This window comes from Saimiri boliviensis, chromosome 20 (genome assembly GCF_048565385.1).
Source record: "Saimiri boliviensis isolate mSaiBol1 chromosome 20, mSaiBol1.pri, whole genome shotgun sequence".
Lineage (NCBI taxonomy): Eukaryota > Metazoa > Chordata > Mammalia > Primates > Cebidae > Saimiri > Saimiri boliviensis.
Window position 1 is genome coordinate 28,423,972 of NC_133468.1, and position 17,444 is coordinate 28,441,415.

The following is a 17,444-nucleotide window of genomic DNA, read 5'->3' on the forward strand; positions in this document are numbered from 1 at the left end:
TGCCATTTAGCCATATTCTGATAAAATTTCACTGTGGCCATGCGTTCATTCACTGGGGCTACCTTAACAAAATACTACAGACTGGGTGGCTTAAGCAACAGACATTTATTTTCTCGCAGTTCTAGAGGATGGAAGTCTGGGATTAAGGTGTTGGCAGGGTGGGTTCCTCCTGAGGCCTCACTCCTTGGCTTGTAGATGGCTGCCTTCTTGCTGTGTCCTCACATGGTCTACCTTCTGTAGGCCTGTTTGTGTCCAAATTTCCTCTTCTTATTTTTATGTATTTGTTTTTTTGGAGGCAGAGTCTCTGTTGCCCAGACTGGAGTGCAGTGGCATGATCATGGCTCACTGCAGCCTCCACTTCCTGGGTTCAAGTGATTGTGCCACCTTAGCCTTCTGAATAGCTGGGACTATAGGCATGCACCAATATGTCCAGGTTATTTTTAAATTTTTTTTGTAGAGACGGGGTCTCACCATGTTGTCCAGGCTGGGCTTAAGCAATCCTCCTGCCTTGGCCTCCCAAAAACTTTCCTCTTCTTATGAGGACACCAGTCAGATTGGATTAGGATTCACCCTAATGATCCTATGTTAACTTAATTACCTGTTTAAAAGTTCTATTTCTAGACCAGGTGCATTCTAGCCTGGGCAACAGAGCAAGACTCTGTATCTAAAAACAGACAAACAGAAAAAAATTTGAACTTGTTTTCAAAGTATACCACATAGACTCTTAAAACTCAACAATTAAGACAATTAAAAAAAATTTTTTTTAGACAGGGTCTTACTCTGCCACCCAGGCTGGAATATAGTTGCAAGATCATGGCTTACTGAAGCCTCGACCTCCTGTGTTGGGAAAAGCAGCAAAGAAGAAAGGACTTACAGAGTGCCTACATAATTTGGTTATGAGTAACATATAAACAAGGAAAAACAAACTGCAAAAGGCCACAGGAGGCCTCTGAGGAGGAAGGCCTCTCCATGCCTTATGTTCCGGTGCAGGGTGACCTAGGCCCTGTCACCATAAACATTGTGCTTAAGGATGTAAAACCCTTCGTAGCACTATGATGTAGCCAGACTTGTAGGCTCCTTATAAGGCCTGAGTTCCACCAGCAGCACATGTATAATAAGTTAAAGATAACCATGTGTTCTTGTTTTGTGAAACTCCCAAACCACCACTGTTACCAGTCCTTAGGATGACACACCAGTTCCAGCTCACTAAATCACTTCCAGCTCACTGATTCACTCCACCATCACTCCACCTCTGCCCTATAGATCAAAGTGATTGTAACCAATAAATAGTGTGGATGATCAGAACTCAGGGCCTTCATTGCCTCCTCCAGAGTAGTAAGTGATGGCCTCCTGGTCCCACTGTCTCTCCTAATCTGTTTTTTTTCTCATTCCTTTGTCATCACTGAACTCAGGGTACCCATGGGTGATGTAGGGTTGGCTCCCTACATTCTGGTGCCCAACATGGGGCTTATGAATCCCTACATTCTGGTACCACTGTGTGGGGCTCATGGATTCCCTACACTACTGGGCTCAAGCAATCCTCCCATCTTGGCCTCCAGAGTAGCAGGAATTACAGGTGTGTACCACCATGCCCAGCTAATTTCCTTCTTTTTTTTTTTTTTTCCATTTTCTTTTTATTTATTTATTTATTTATTTTTGAGACAGAGTCTTGCTTTGTTGCCCAGGTTGGAGTGGAGTGGCACAATCTCAGCTCACTGCAACCTCCTCCTCCCAGGTTCAAGAGATTTTCTTGCCTTACCCTTCTGAGTAGCTGGGATTACAGGCATGCACCACCACACCCGGCTAATTAAAACATCGATGAGGCCAGGTACTATGGCACACACTTGTAATCCCAGCACTTTAGGGGTCCAAGGCAGGAGGATTGCTTGAGCTCAGGAGTTCAAAACCAGCCTGGGCAACATAGAGAGACCCTGCCTCTGTAAAGAGAAAAAAAGGCCAGGCATGGTGGCTTACACCTCTAATCCCAGTACTTTGGGAGGCTGAGGTGGGCGGATCACCTGAGGTCAGGAGTTTGAAACCAGCCTGGCCAACATGGCGAAACCCCATCTCCACTAAAAATACAAATATTAGCCGGGTGTGGTGGCATGCGCCTGTAGTCCCAGCTACTCAGAAGGCTGAGGCCAGAGAATTACTTGAACCCAGAGGCAGAGTTTGCAGAGTTTGCGGATGATCACAAGAAAAATCAGTGATCATCAAGGAGATACCACAACATACCTATTATTAGAAAGGCTAAAATGGGCCAAATAAGGCTAAAATAAGCCCCACGTTGGGCACCAGAATGTAGGGAGCCAACCCTACATCACCCATGGGTAGCTAGGATTACAAGCACCCACCACCATGCAACATACCTATTATTAGAAAGGCTGAGGCAGGAGAATCACTTGAACCTAGGAAGTGGAGGTTGCAGTTAGCCAAGATCCTGCCACTGCACTCCAGCCTGGGCAATAGTGCCAGACCCCATCTCAAAAACAAAAACAAAAACAAAAGGATGGCTAAAATCCCTCCCACCCAACAGCAGAAACAATACCCATTGCCTGTAGACATGTGGAGTGGCTTGTTGGAATGCAAAGTGATCCAACCCCTTTGGAGATGATTTGTCAGTTTCTTATGGCGCTAAACATAGACTTACCATATGATCTGGCAGTCATGATCCTAGGTATTTACCCAACTGATTTGAAAACTTATGTCTAAGAAAAAGTCTTTATGTAAATGTTTATAGCAGATTCACTCATAATTGCTAAAAGCTGGAAGCAACCAAGATATTCCTCAGTAAGTGAATGTACAGCTAAAACAACTATACTCTAACACAAAAAGTTTATTTTGAAAAACTGCAACATTGGGAAACATAATTGAGTTGTCAGAAGAGCATAATACTAGTGATTATAATAATAATCACAAAATAACGTGCCCAGTGTACTGCACGGGGCCTGTCTCAGAGATTTAAGATTCCTGGGTTGGCCAGGCACAGTGGCTCACACCTGTAATCCCAGCACTGTGGGAGGCCGAGGTGGGTGGATCACCTAAGGTCAGGACTTCAAGACCAGCTTGGCCAACATGGTGAAATGCCATCTCTACTAAAAATACAAAACTTAGCCAGACATGATGGTTCCTTCCCCTTAAGCATAGCTACTCAGGAGGCTGAGGCAGGAGAATCACTTGATCCCAGGAGAGGGAAGTTGCAGTGAGCCGAGATAGCGCCTTTGCACTTCAGCTTGGGTGACAAAGGAGACTTCATCTCAAAAAAAAAAAAAAAAAAAAGATTCCTGGGTTGGTTGTAGTGGCTCACACCTGTAATCCTAGCATTTGAGGAGGCTGAAGTGGGAGGATCACTTGAGCCCAGGAGTTTGAGACCAACCTGAGCAACACAGCGATTCTGCATATCTTTTTTTTTTTTTTTTTTTTTTTTTTTTTTGAGACAGAATCTCACTCTGTCACCAGGCACTAGGCTGGAGTGCAGTGGCACAATCTCGGCTCACTGCAGCCTCCGCCTCCTGGGTTCAGGCAATTCTCCTGCCTCAGCCTCCCAAGTAGCTGGGACTACAGGCGCATGCCGCCACGCCCAGCTAATTTTTTGTATTTTTAGTAGAGACGGGGTTTCACCATGTTGGCCAGGATGGTCTCGATCTCTTGACCTTGTGATCCGCCTGCCTCGGCCTCCCAAAGTGCTGGGATTACAGGCTTGAGCCACCGCGCCCGGCGCAATTCCTCATTTCTATAAAAATAATGACAATAGGGCCAGGTGCGGTGGCTCAAGCCTGTAATCCCAGCACTTTGGGAGGCCGAGGCGGGTGGATCACGAGGTCAAGAGATCGAGACCAACCTGGTCAACATGGTGAAACCCCGTCTCTACTAAAAATACAAAAAATTAGCTGGGCATGGTGGTGCGTGCCTATAATCCCAGCTACTCGGGAGGCTGAGGCAGGAGAATTGCCTGAACCCAGGAGGCAGAGGTTGCGGTGAGCCGAGATCGAGCCATTGCACTCCAGCCTGGGCAACAAGAGCGAAACTCTGTCTCAAAAATAATAGAGGGCTGGGCGCGGTGGCTCAAGCCTGTAATCCCAGCACTTTGGGAGTCCGAGGTGGGTGTATCACGAGGTCAAGAGATCGAGACCATCCTGGTCAACATGGTGAAACCCCGTCTCTACTAAAAATACAAAAGGAATTAGCTGGGCATGGTGGCACGTGCCTGTAATCCCAGTTACTCAGGAGGCTGAGGCAGGAGAATTGCCTGAGCCCAGGAGGCGGAGGTTGCGGTGAGCCGAGATCGTGCCATTGCACTCCAGCCTGGGTAACAAGAGCGAAACTCCGTCTCAAAAAAAAAAAAAATAAAATAATAATAATAATAATAATAATAAATTAACCTGGCATGAAGATGCTTACCTGTAGTCCTAGCTACTCAGGAGGCTAGGGTAGGAGGATCGCTTCAGCTTAGGAGTTGGAGGCTGCAGTGAGCTATGACTATGCCACTGTAACCCCAGCCTGGGAGACACAGCTAGACTCTGTCTCTCTCTGCTTTTTTTTTTTTTTAAGCAGAGTCTCACTTTGTCTCCCAGGCTAGAATGCAGTGGTGGGATCTCAGCTCACTGCAACCTCCACCTCCTGGGTTCAAGAGATTCACCTGCCTCAGCCTCCCAAGTAGCTGGAATTACAGGCACCTGCCACCATGCCTGGCTGACTTTTTGTATTTTTAGTAGAGATGGGGTTTCACCATGTTGGCCAGGCTGGTCTTGAACACCTGACCTCAGGTGATCCACCCGCCTCAGCCTCTGAAAGTCCTGAGATCACAGGCATAAGCCACCATGCCCAGCCAGAGACCCTGTCTCTTAAGAAAAAAAAAAAAAAAATGAGACTTAGGAATTCTCTAATTAAAAAAAAAAAAAGATTGAGCCTTCTGATGGCAAAAAAAAAAAAAAAAAAAAAAAAAGAAAGAAAAAAAGAAAAAAAGTCAGGCTTCATGGCTCTCACCTATAATCCCAGCACTTTGGAAGGCTGAGGCAGGTGGATCGCTTGAGCCCAGGAGTTCAAGACCAGCCTAGGCAACATAGGAACACTTGGCCTTTACAAAAGAAAAAAAAAAAGGATTGCCTAGGGCAGCCTGGGCAGGGGGATGTACTTCTTCTGTTAGAGGGATGGGGCCACAGTGTAGAGTTTATTAATGTCGTAATTCATTTCACAAATATTTATTAAGCATCTGTGGCTTGACAAACATTATCCTGGGTGCCACAGATACACAGCAATAGACAAAACAGAGAGAAATATCTGCCCTTCTAGAGTTTGCATTCTCATGGTTGGAGAGGACAATAATCAGGATGAATCCATAGGACACCTGGGGGCATGTCAGATGCTTCCTCCACTCCCCTCCCTGAAATTAGGGGAGAGGAGCAGAGGGGGTCTGGGTAGGCTTGTGGAACAGGAGATATCTGCACAGAGACTGGGAGTGGGGAGGTGGTGGCATGCAGACATGTGGGAGGAATGGTCTAGAGGAAAGCACTTGTGCAAAGGTCCTGAGTAGGAGCTCAATGCCTGGCCGCAGCAAGGAGTGAGCAGGAAAAGGGTCCTATAGCAGGGGGAAAAGTCAGAGAGGTGCAAAAACCTGATTGGGTGGGGTCCTGCAGGCGGTGTGAGGATTAAGTGATGGGGCACAATTTGAGCATACGAGCTGGGTGCAGTAGCTCATGTCTGTAATCCCAACACACTTAACGGAGGCAGAGGCAGGAGGACCGCTTGAGTCCAGGAGTTCGAAACTAGCCTGGGCAACAGAGCAAGATCTTTTCCTCTAGAAAAACAAACAAGCAAATAAACAACAAACAAACAAAAACAAGTTTCAGGCTAGGTGCGGTGGCTCAAGCCTGTAATTCCAGCACTTTGGGAGGCCAAAGCAGGCAGATTACTTGAGGTCTGGAGTTCGAGACCAGCCTGGCCAACATGGTGAAACCCCGTATCTACCAAAAATACAAAAATTAACGGGGCATGGTGGCAGGCACCTGTAATCCCAGCTACTCAGGAGGCTGAGGCAGGAGAATTGCTTGAACCCAGGAAGTGGAGGTTGCTGTGAACCAAGACTGCACCCCAGCCTGGGCGACTGCCTCAAAACAAACAAACAAACAAACAAAAAAAAACAATTTGAGCAGAGAAACTACAGGATCTGACTCTCCTTTTTTTGGCATGGTCGGGGGAGGGGGTGGCAGATATGGAGTTCCCCATCTTGTTCAGACTGGTCTCAAACACTGAGCACAAAGGATCCTCCACCTCTGCCTCCCAAAGTGCTGGGAAAACAGGCATGAACCACCGTGCCCAGCCTGACTTCCCTAACAGCTCCTTCTGGGTGCTATGTTGACAATAGACTGAAGGGGGCAAGGGAAGATCAAGGAGGAAGAGATGAATGATGGCCACTTGTACCAGTGTGGTAGTCTGAAAAGTGGAGAGAAGAGGGTGAGTTCTGGTTCTAATTTTATTTTATTTATTTATTTAGAGACAGAGTCTTGCTCTGTTGCCAGGCTGGAGTGCAGTGGGGCAATCTCGGCTTACTGCAAGCTCTGCTACCCGGGTTCAAGCAATTCTTCCGTCCTGCCTCAGCCTCCCATGTAGCTGGAACTACAGGCACACGCCACCACACCCAGCAAATTTTTGTATTTTTAGTAGAGACGAGTTTCACCATGTTGACCAGGATGGTCTTGACCTCTTGACTTCATGATCTCTGCTTCCCAAAGTGCTGGGATTACAGGCGTGAGCCACTGCACCCAGACTATTTTGTTTTTCTACTTTTTATTTTATTTTAAAGACAAGGCAATGCTCTAGTAGGCCACAAGAAGCCACTCTTTTTTTTCCTCTCTCTCTCTTTTTTTTTTTTTTGAGATAGAGTCTTGCTGTGTTGCACAGGCTAGAGTGCAGTGGTGTGATCTCAGCTCATTGCAGCCTCTGCCTCCTGGGTTCAAGCAATTCTCCTGCCTCAGCCTCCTGAGTAGCTAGGATTACAGGCACGTGCCACCACACCCAGGTAATTTTTTGTATTTTTAGTAGAGACGCGGTTTCACTGTGTTAGCCAGGATAGTCTTGATCTCCTGACCTCATGATTCGCCCACCTCGGCCTCCCAAAGTGCTGGGATTACAGGTGTGAGCCAGTGTGCCTGGCCTTTTTTTTTTTTTTTTTTTTTTGACACAAAGTCTCACTCCATCACCTAGGCTGGTCTCAAACACTGGGCACAAGGGATGTGCAGTGGCATGATCTCAGCTCACTGCAACCTTAATGTCCTCGGCTCGAGTGATCCTCCTACCTCAGCCTCCTTAGTAGGGTACAGGCACCACCACACCCAGCTAATTTTTTTTTTTTTTTCTAGTAGAGGTGGAGTCTCATTATGTTGTCTAGGTCACCATAATTGAGCTCGAGCTGGGATGTTTTCCAGAAATGCTTTACCCAAAGGCTCTCCAGGTTAGTGTGTGTGTGTGTGTGTGTGTGTGTGTGTGTGTTTGTGTGTAATAGATTTGTCTATATGTGTTTTCTTATATCATTTACATTATAAGCTGTCTGCTGGTAAGTTCACAGTATATCCTCACTGAAAAAAAAAGTCTGATGTTGTAATAGAATACATATGAGATCACAGTTCCACATGCTTAACAGGCTGCTTAATTTGCACTGCATGGTAATTGACATAAACAGTGACGGTCATGTGGGTGATTTGGCATGCTCTTTGTCTTCTTGCATTCACACACTGATGTCTCTCCAAGACACTAAAAATATGGAGTTACCTAATACTGCTGATGGGAATGTAAGATGGTACAACCATTATGGAAAATGATTTGGCAGCTTCTTCAAGTTAAGCATACAACCCACTTGTCTTAGCCCTTTCGGGCTGCTGTAACAAAAATACCATAAACTGGGTAATTTATAAATAATCAAAATTTGTTTGGCACAGTGGCTCATACTCGTAATCCAAGCACTTTGGGAGGCTGAGGTGGGCGGATCACCTGAAGTCAGGAGTTCAAGACCAGCCTAGCCAATACAGTGAAACCCCATCTCTACTAAAAATACAAAAATTAGCCGGGCATAGTGGCACATGCCTGTAATCTCAGCTACTCAGGAGGCTGAGGCAGGAGAATTGCTTGAACCCAGGAGGCAGAGGTTGCAGTGAGCCAAGATTGTGCCACTGCACTCCAGCCTGGGTGACAGAGCAAGACTCCATTTCAGAAAAAAATAAAGTAAAATAAAATAAAAATAATCAACTTTATGGCCTACAGTCCTGGAGGATAGGAGGCTTAGGATCAAGGTGCAGGTAGATTCGGTGTCTGGTGAGAACCAGTTCCTCATAGGTGGTATCTTTTATGGTGTCCTCACATAGTGAAAGGACAGACAGCTTCCCTGAAGCCTCTTTTATAAGGGCACTAATCCTTCTAATTTACATTTCTCTCGGCTGGGCACCGTGACTCATGCCTGTAATCCCAGCACTTTGGGAGGCCGAGTCAGGTGGATTACCTGAGGTCGGGAGTTCGAGACCAGCCTGACCAACATGGAGAAACCTCGTCTCTACTAAAAATACAAAAAATTAGCCAAGTGTGGTGGCACATGCCTGTAATCCCAGCTATTTGGGAGGCTGAGGCAGGAGAATAGCTTTAACCCGGGAGGCAGAGGTTGTGGTGGGCAACAAGAGCGAAACTCAGTCTCAAAAAAAAAAAAAAGGTCCTCTTAATGTTATCAGACTGGAAATTAAGTTTCAAACCATGAATTTTGGGGGATGTAAACATTCAGACCATAGTACTACCCGTTCCATTTGTTTTAGTTTGGGCTGCCATAACAAAATGCCGGAGATTGAGTGGTTTAAACAGCAGAAATTTATTGCTGACAGTTCTGGAAACAGGAGAGCCATGAACAAGGTTCTGGCCAATTGTGTTCCTGGTGAGGGCTCTTTTTCTGGTTTGTAGACTGCTGCCTTCTTACTGTGTCCTCAATGATCTCTTCTTTTTTTTATTTTTATTTTTTTATTTTTCTTAATAAGAAAAAGAATAAAGAAGAGGAAGAAAGAGAAAGAGAAAGAGGGAGAGAGAATGGGGGTATTGCTTTGTTGCCTGGGCTAGAATGCAGTCTAAATATGGGTATGCCTATAATTGTCCTTAATAATGGAGACATAAAAGAAAATGAGGGAAGAGAATAACAAACAAGGAGCCAACCAACATTTCGTTTAAACTTCTTTTTTTTTTTTTTTTTTTTTTTTTTTTGAGACGGAGTTTCGCTCTTGTTACCCAGGCTGGAGTGCAATGGCGCGATCTCGGCTCACCGCAACCTCCGCCTCCTGGGTTCAGGCAATTCTCCTGCCTCAGCCTGCTGAGTAGCTGGGATTACAGGCATGCGCCACCGTGCCCAGCTAATTTTTTGTATTTTTAGTAGAGACAACAGGGTTTCACCATGTTGACCAGGATGGCCTCGATCTCCTGACCTTGTGATCCACCCACCTCGGCCTCCCAAAGCACTGGGACCACAGGCTTGAGCCACCGCGCCCGGCCTCGTTTAAACTTCTAAGTTGATATGATGTGGTACTGATAAGAGTGTATATTTTGTGTAAAGTGGAGAGTTCTATAAATGTTAATTACATTTACTTGTTCCAGATCTGAGTTCAAGTCCTGGATATCGTTGTTAATTTTCTGTCACATTGATCTGTCTAATATTAATGTTGAAGTCTCCCACTATTATTATGTGGGAGTCTTGTATGTCTGGGTATTCCTGTATTGAGTGCGTATATATTTAGGATCTTTAGTTCTTCTTGTTGTTGCGTTGATTCTTTTATCATTATATAATGTCCTTCTTTGCTTCTTTTGATCTTTGTTGCTTTAAATACTATTTTATCAGAGGCAAAAATTGTAACTTCTGCTTTTTATTTATTTATTTTTGCTCTCTGTTTGGTTGGTAAATCTTTCTCCATCCCTTGTTTTGAGTCTTTGTGTATCCTTGAATGTGAGATGGGTCTGGATGCAGCATACCGATGGGTTTTAGTTTTTTGTCCAAATTTCCTGTCTGTCTTTGAATTGGGGAATTTAGTCAATTTAAATTTAGAATTAATAATGATATATGTGAGTTTAATACTGCCATTTAATATTAGCTGGCTATTTTGCCCATTAGTTGATGTAAATTCTTCATTATATTGATGTTCTTTACTTTTTGGTATTTTTTAGAAAGGCTGATACTGTTTGTTTTTTTCTATGTGTAGTGGTTCTTTCAGAAGCTCTTGTAAAGCAGGCCTGGTGGTGATGAATTCTCTGAGTGCTTGCTTATTCACAAAAAACTTTATTTTTCCTTCACTTATGAAGCTTAGTTTGGCTGGATGTGAAATTCTTGGTTGAAAGTTCTTTTCTTTAAGGATGTTGAATATTGGTCCCCAGTCTCTTCTGGCTTGTAGGGTTTCTGCTGAGAGATCTGCTGTGAGTCTGATAGGCTTCCCTTTGTGGGTAACCTGACCTTTCTCTCTGGCTGCCCTTAGTATTTTCTCCTTCATTTCAACCCTGGTGAATCTGACGATTATGTGTCTTGGAGTTGCTCTTCTTGAGGAATATCTTTGTGGTGTTCTCTGAATTACCTGGAGTTGAATATTATCCTGCCTTACTAAGTTGGGAAAATTTTCCTGAATAATATCCTGAAGCATATTTTCCAGCGTGGATTCATTCTCTTCATCACATTCAGGTACACCTATCAAGCGTAGATTAGGTCTTTTCACATAGTCCCATATTTCTTGGAGACTTTGCTCATTCCTTTTTATCCTTTTTTCTCTAATCTTGTCTTCTAGTTTTATTTCATTGAGTTGGTCTTCGACCTCTGATATCCTTTCTTCTGCTTGATCAATTCGGCTGTTAAAACTCGTGCATACTTCACGTAGTTCTCGTATTGTGTTTTTCAGCTCCATCAATTCGCTTATTTTCCTCTCTAAATTTTGTATTCTTGTTGACATTTCGTCAAACCTTTTTTCAAAGTGCTTAGTTTCTTTAGATTGGGTTTGAACAAGTTCTTTTAATTCACAGAAGTTTCTTATTATCCACATTTTGAAGCCTGCTTCTGTAATTGGAACACACTCGTTCTCCATCAAGCCTTGTTTCGTTGCTGATGAGGAACTGTGATCCCCTGCTGAGGGAGAGGCGTTCTGATCTTGGGTATTCTCAGCCTTTTTTGACTGTTTTCTTCCCTTCCTTGTAGATTTATCCATCTGTGGTCTTTGTATTTACCATCTTTGTAACTGGGTTTCTGAGTGGACGTCCAACTTACTGATTCTCAGCACCGAAATCTGAGCTACCCACTGCGCCGACTCAATCAGCGGCGTTAAGATTGATGGTGCTTTTCTGACTGCACCAAGAACCGACGCTCCGAGGCGCCAGCAAAACCGCCTCGCCGGTCACAAGAGTCGCGCTGGCGACCCGTCGGGCTCCTCCGCTGGGAATCTCCTGGTACGTGAGCAACAAGAATTCATGTGAAGGTGTGGCGTCCTCTCGTTCTTTGCGCTTTTACTGGGAGCTACAATCCCGAGCTGCTAGTGATCAGCCATCTTGGATCTCTCTCCAATGATCTCTTCTTGCCCCACTCTAAGAGACAGTAAGTGAGCTCTTTAGTGTCTCTATTTTTTTTTTTTTTTCCTTTTTTTAGAGACAAGGTCTGGCTCTGTTGCCGAGGCTGGAGAGTGCAGTGGCCAATCACAGCTCACTGCAGCCTCAACCTCCTGGGGTCAAGCGATCCTCCCACCTGAGCCTCCCAGGAAGCTAGGACTACAGGCACATGCCACTATGCCCAGCTAATTTTTGTGTTTTCTGTAGAGATGGGGTTTTGCCATGTTGCCCAGTCTGTTCTTAAACTCCTGAGCTCAAGCAATCCTCCCACCTCAACCTCCCAAAGTGCTAGGATTACAGGCATGAGCCACCTAGCCAGGCCTGGTGTCTTTTCTTATAAGGACACTAATTCTATCAGATCAGGGTCTCAGCCTTATGACCACAGCTGACCTTAATTAGTTCCTAGGTCCCATCTCCAAATACAGAATTACAGGACATTCACCCGGTGTCCATTGGAGCATTGCTTGTTGTTTAGGGGAGCCCCCACCTCCCCATCTGGTATCAGGAAGGTTTGTGTTGTTGGTCAGGCATGGTGGTTCACACCTGTAATTCCAGCACTTTGGGAGGTTGAGGAAGGTGGATCACTTGAGGCCAGGAGTTCAAGACCAGCCTGGCCAACATGGTGAAGCCCCATCTCTATTAAAAATACAAAAATGAGGCGGGTGGATCACGAGATCAAGAGATCGAGACCATCCTGGTCAACATGGTGAAACCCTGTCTCTACTAAAAATACTAAAAAAATTAGCTGGGCATGGTGGCGTGTGCCTGTAATCCCAGCTACTCAGGAGGCTGAGGCAGGAGAATTGCCTGAACCCAGGAGGCGGAGGTTGCGGTGAGCTGAGATCGCGCCATTGCACTCCAGCCTGGGCAACAAGAGCGAAACTCCGTCTCAAAAAAAAAAAAAAAAAACAACAACAACAAAAATGAGGCTGGGCATGTGGCTCATGCCTGTAATCCCAGCACTTTGGGAGGCCAAGGTGGGGGGATCACAAGGTCAGGAGTTCGAGACCATCCTGACAAACATAGTGAAACCCCGTCTCTACTAAAAATACAAAAATTAGCTGGACTTGGTGGCACACACCTGTAATCCCAGCTACTCAGGAGGCTGAGTCAGGAGAATTGCTTGAACCGAGGAGGTGGAGGTTGCAGTGAGCCAAGATTGCACCACTGCACTCCAGCCTAGACAACAAAGCGAGACTCCGTCAAAAAAAAAAAAAAAAATCGGCCAGGCGCGGTGGCTCAATCCTGTAATCCCAGCACTTTGGGAGGCTGAGGGGGGTGGATCACGAGATCAAGAGATCGAGACCATCCTGGTCAACATGGTGAAACCCCGTCTCTACAAAAAATACAAAAAAATTAGCTGGGCATGGTGGCACATGCCTGTAATCCCAGCTACTCAGGAGGCTGAGGCAGGAGAATTGCCTGAACCCAGGAGGCAGCGGTTGCGGTGAGCCGAGATCACGCCATTGTACTCCAGCCTGGGTAACAAAAGTGAAACTCCGTCTCAAAATGCAGTGGCGCAATCTCGGCTCACTGCAACTTCTGTCTCCTGGGTTCAAGCAATTCTCCTGCCTCATCCTCCTGAGTAGCTGGGATTACAGGTGCATGCCACCATGCCCAGCTAAGTTTTTTTGTATTTTTAGTAGAGATGGGATTTCATCATGTTGGCCAGTCTGGTCTCGAACTCCTGATCTCAGGTGATCTGCCCACCTCAGCCTCCCAAAGTGCTGGGATTACAGGCACAACCCACCACACCCAGCCAAGTCCCCTTACTTAACTATTCAATCTCAGCATGCACATATAGTGCAATTTCAGAATTGTTTCCCTGTATCCCATGGGAAAAAACTTTACCGACTACAGGTACAGTGCTTTGTGCAATTCCTTTTGCTATTACTTGTATAAGCTTGATTCATTTCCAAAATTACTTAGGTAATTACATTTTCCCTCCATTTAGATAATTTATTTTTGTTTGTTTGGTTGGTTTTTTTGGAGACAGGATCTTGCTTTGGTGCCCAGGCTGGAGTGCAATGGCCAATGATAGCTCAATGCAGCCTCCAACTCCTGGGCTCAAGTGATCCTCCTGCCTCAGCCTTCTGAGTAGGTGGGATCACAGGCATGCACCATCACATTCAGCTAATTTTTAATTTTTTGGGAGTCAGGGAAAAGAGTCTCACTCTGTCATCCCAGGCTGGAGTACAGTGGCACCATCTTGGCTCACTGCAACCTCTGCTTCCCAGGCTCAACTGATTCTTGTGCCTCAGCCTCCCAGAGTGTTGGGATTACAGGTGTATCCCACTGTACCTGGCTAATTTTTGTATTTTTAGTAGAGATGGGGTTTTACCACCTTGGCCGGGCTGGTCTCAAACTCCTGGCCTCAAGTGATCCACTCACCTCAGCCTGCCAAAGTGTTGGGATTACAGGCGTGAGCCACTGTGCCCGGCTGTAATTTTTAAATTTTCTGTGTATATATGGGGCCTCCCTACGTTGCCCAGGCTGTTCTCAAACTCCTTGTCTCAAACCCCACCTGCCTTGGCCTCCCAAAGTGCTGGGACTACAGTGTGCACCATGGTTGGCTAATTTTTATTTTTATTTTTTTCTAAAGATGAGGTCTTGCTATGTTGCCCAGGCTGGTCTTGAACTTCTGGCTTCAAGTGATGCTCCTGCCTCAGCCTCCCAAAGTGCTGGGATTATAGGTGTAAGCCACTGCATCTGGCACCAAGACAATTTTTGCTAGCCTGGGTCTCCCCTTCTACTGCCAATATTCTCAGCCTGTAGGTCTCCCACTTTGGTGTCCTCTGTGGGAACTGGATTCCCATGCCCTTTTGGGTCTCACAGTCCCCTCCAGCATCACTGTTCCCACTAAACCAAGTGACACACCCACCTCAAAACAACACCCCTGAACCCTCCTGACCTACCAAACATGCTCTGGGACCTCGTGGATGGGATGGGCCCCAGCCATGGCTCACCCCCACCAGGAGTAAGCAGCTGGGGCCAGCCGACCTGGGCCCTGGCCAAGTCCATCCAGCCATCCTGCTGGTCCACCTGGTAACTGGGGCCTTCTCGTGTTACCCAGAGGATCACTTTGCCTTAGAAACTCCAGCTGTCACTGTGGGCGCATCAGTAACAGATGCCAAGGCCCTGAGCAGCAGAGGGCTGACTGCAAGCAAGTGTCCTTGGGTGTCCTGTGAGCACTGTTCTGTGAACTCCGGGGTCATTGCAGTCATCAGCGAGAAAGGTGAGCGGACCCGGGCTGGGGGCACAGCATCCACTCATCTGAGATCGGGGACCCAGAGATACCTCTTTCTCATGATCTGAGCTAGCCCAGTTATTCCCAGTTAAGAGCCTGCGTTCCTGCTTCCAGGGGAAGTGAAGGAAGAGACAGTAGCCCAGGCTGGGGGCTCTGATAGACAGAAGAGAGGGCTTGGGTCAGTCTGCAGGGCTGGGGATACATCAGAGGGCTTGCCAGGATTTGGGAGTCCTGGAGGTCGGTACTGTAGGCTGACCAACCAGGTTAAGTATGGAGGTGTTAGGAGTTCCCTGCTTTGGGCTCTGATGCCAGCACAGGTGTGGCAGCCAGAATAGACGTGCATGGGGACGCGGGGATTGTGCCTCAGCACCCAATTCGGTTTCCAGTCAGCCCTTTTTAAAATTTTTTTTGAGGCAGAGTCTTGCTCTGCTACCCAGACTGGAGTGCAGTGTCACAATCTCTGCTCACTGCAACCTCCGCCTCCCAGGTTCAAGCGATTCTCCCACCTCAGCCTTCCAAGTAGCTGGGATTACAGGTGTGTGCCACCACGACCAGCTAATTTTTATATTTTCAGTAGGGACAGGGTTTCACCATTTTGGCTAGGCTGGTCTCAAATGCCTGATCTCAAGTGATCCACCCACTTTGGCCTACAAAAGTGCTGGGATTACAGGCATGAGCTACCATGCCTGGCCAGCTTTTCCTTGATGATGGGGAGCTGAGTCTTTTCTCATGGTTGACTTCGGTTCCATCCAGGACGGGTGATGGCCAAACCCCAGCTGGGCACAGGGGACCACAGAAGCCCAGTGCTTTGCCACCAAACTACAGAGGAAGTGTTCCTGAGGCTCCATGCCTGGGGGCTGGCACCACAGCTTGGTAGCTGAGGATGAGCACTCCTGGGATGTGTTTGGGTCTGATCCCGCCAGCCTCAGGGTGTGACAGCCTCTTTCCCACCCAGTGTAAGGAGTTCTTTCACTGGGCCCTCTGGTGGCCAGGTGACACCAATTCTCACTGGGTGTCACTCAAGGACAGTTCCTTCTAAACCATCATGGGTCTCTTCCTTGTCTCCAGTCCCCCACTCTGCACCTTCCCAGAAAAATTCCCCAGGCCTCCTGGGAGAGGCTGGTTCCGGGAAGAGGACTGCCATGGGCAGATGACACATCTGCAGGGGGCTGAGCGGCACCCAAGCCCAGTGCCTTGCAAAACCAGCCCTTGGAGTTTCTTCCAAGCCAGCTCAGGAAGCCTTTATACACTGGCCAGAATGATACTGACAACACCACATACTGCCTACGGTTTCAGAGGCCACCATGGGCTCCTCCAAGAAGCCCCTGCTATAAATAGACAGAAATACACACACCAGCCTCCCAAAGTGCTGGGATTACAGGTGTGAGCCACCACGCCCAGCCAATAGCCATGATTTTTAAAGAAAATCTTTTCTCCTCATCTCACCAGGCACAGTGGCTTACACTTGTAATGCTTTGTAATACACCTGTAATATAACATGCTCGGCTAATTTTTTTTGTTTTAAAGACAGGGTCTGGTTTACACCTGTAATTCTAGCACTTTGGGATCCACTGCTGAGGCAGGTGGATCACCTGAGGCCAGGAGTTCAAGGCCAGCCTGGCCAACATGGCAAAACCATCTCTACAAAAAAAAGAAAAAAAAAATAGCCGTGTGTGGTGGTGTGTACCTTCAGTCCCAGCTAGTCAGAGGCTGAGGCAGGAGACTCGCTTGAACCCTGGGAAGTGGAGGTTGCAGTGGGCTGAGATCAAGCTATTGCACTCCAGCTTGGGCAACACAGTGAAGCAACAACCAAAAAAAGACAGGGTCTTGCTCTGTTGCCCAGGCTAGTCTTGAACTCCTGGGCTCAAGTGATCTTCCTATCTCTGTCTCCCAAAGCACTGAGATTACAGGCATGAGCCACCTCATCCAGCCAAACAGCCTTTAAAAAACAACAACGAGAAAGAGGAATTCATGAGCCTGTGTTACTGAGAAGCCTTTTTGTCAAATGTAAGCTGGGTGCATTTCAGGCATAGCTGGATCCAGGAGTTCTGATGATGTCATAAGAACTGATCCTCCACATGGTGGCAACAGGGCTGCCAGCAGCCGCAAACCTGCAATGTCCATACAGCTAGCAGACCCACAGAAAGACCTCTCTCTCAGGACCGACATATCAACTCTGCAGGGGCTCTGAAGAGCCCTCTGTGGGACACACAGGTTGAGATACAGTGATGGGCCAGCCTGGTCAATGTCCACCCCTGCCACCAGGGCCAGTACATAAATATTTGTTCCCCAAATCCCAGGGCATGGGAGAGAGGATGTCAATGCACTCCACCTCCTACAACACAAGTGAAGGGAAGCCTGTGAGGGCATTCTCAAGCCAGGCAGGAGACGTCTGGACAGAGGTTCGAGGCTTCACCTGAGGGGTGTGGGGAAGCTCTGTGGAGAGAGCCTTGGATGGGGGCCTGAGGGTGACCTGGCTCTGCCATTCCCTAGCTGGGTGACCTTGGGTTAGGGCCCTCCTCCTGTCTCAAGGTGCAGACACTCCATGTGCTGGGTTTGAGGAGGTTTCTAAAGTTTCTCCCAGGCTGGGCACAGTGGC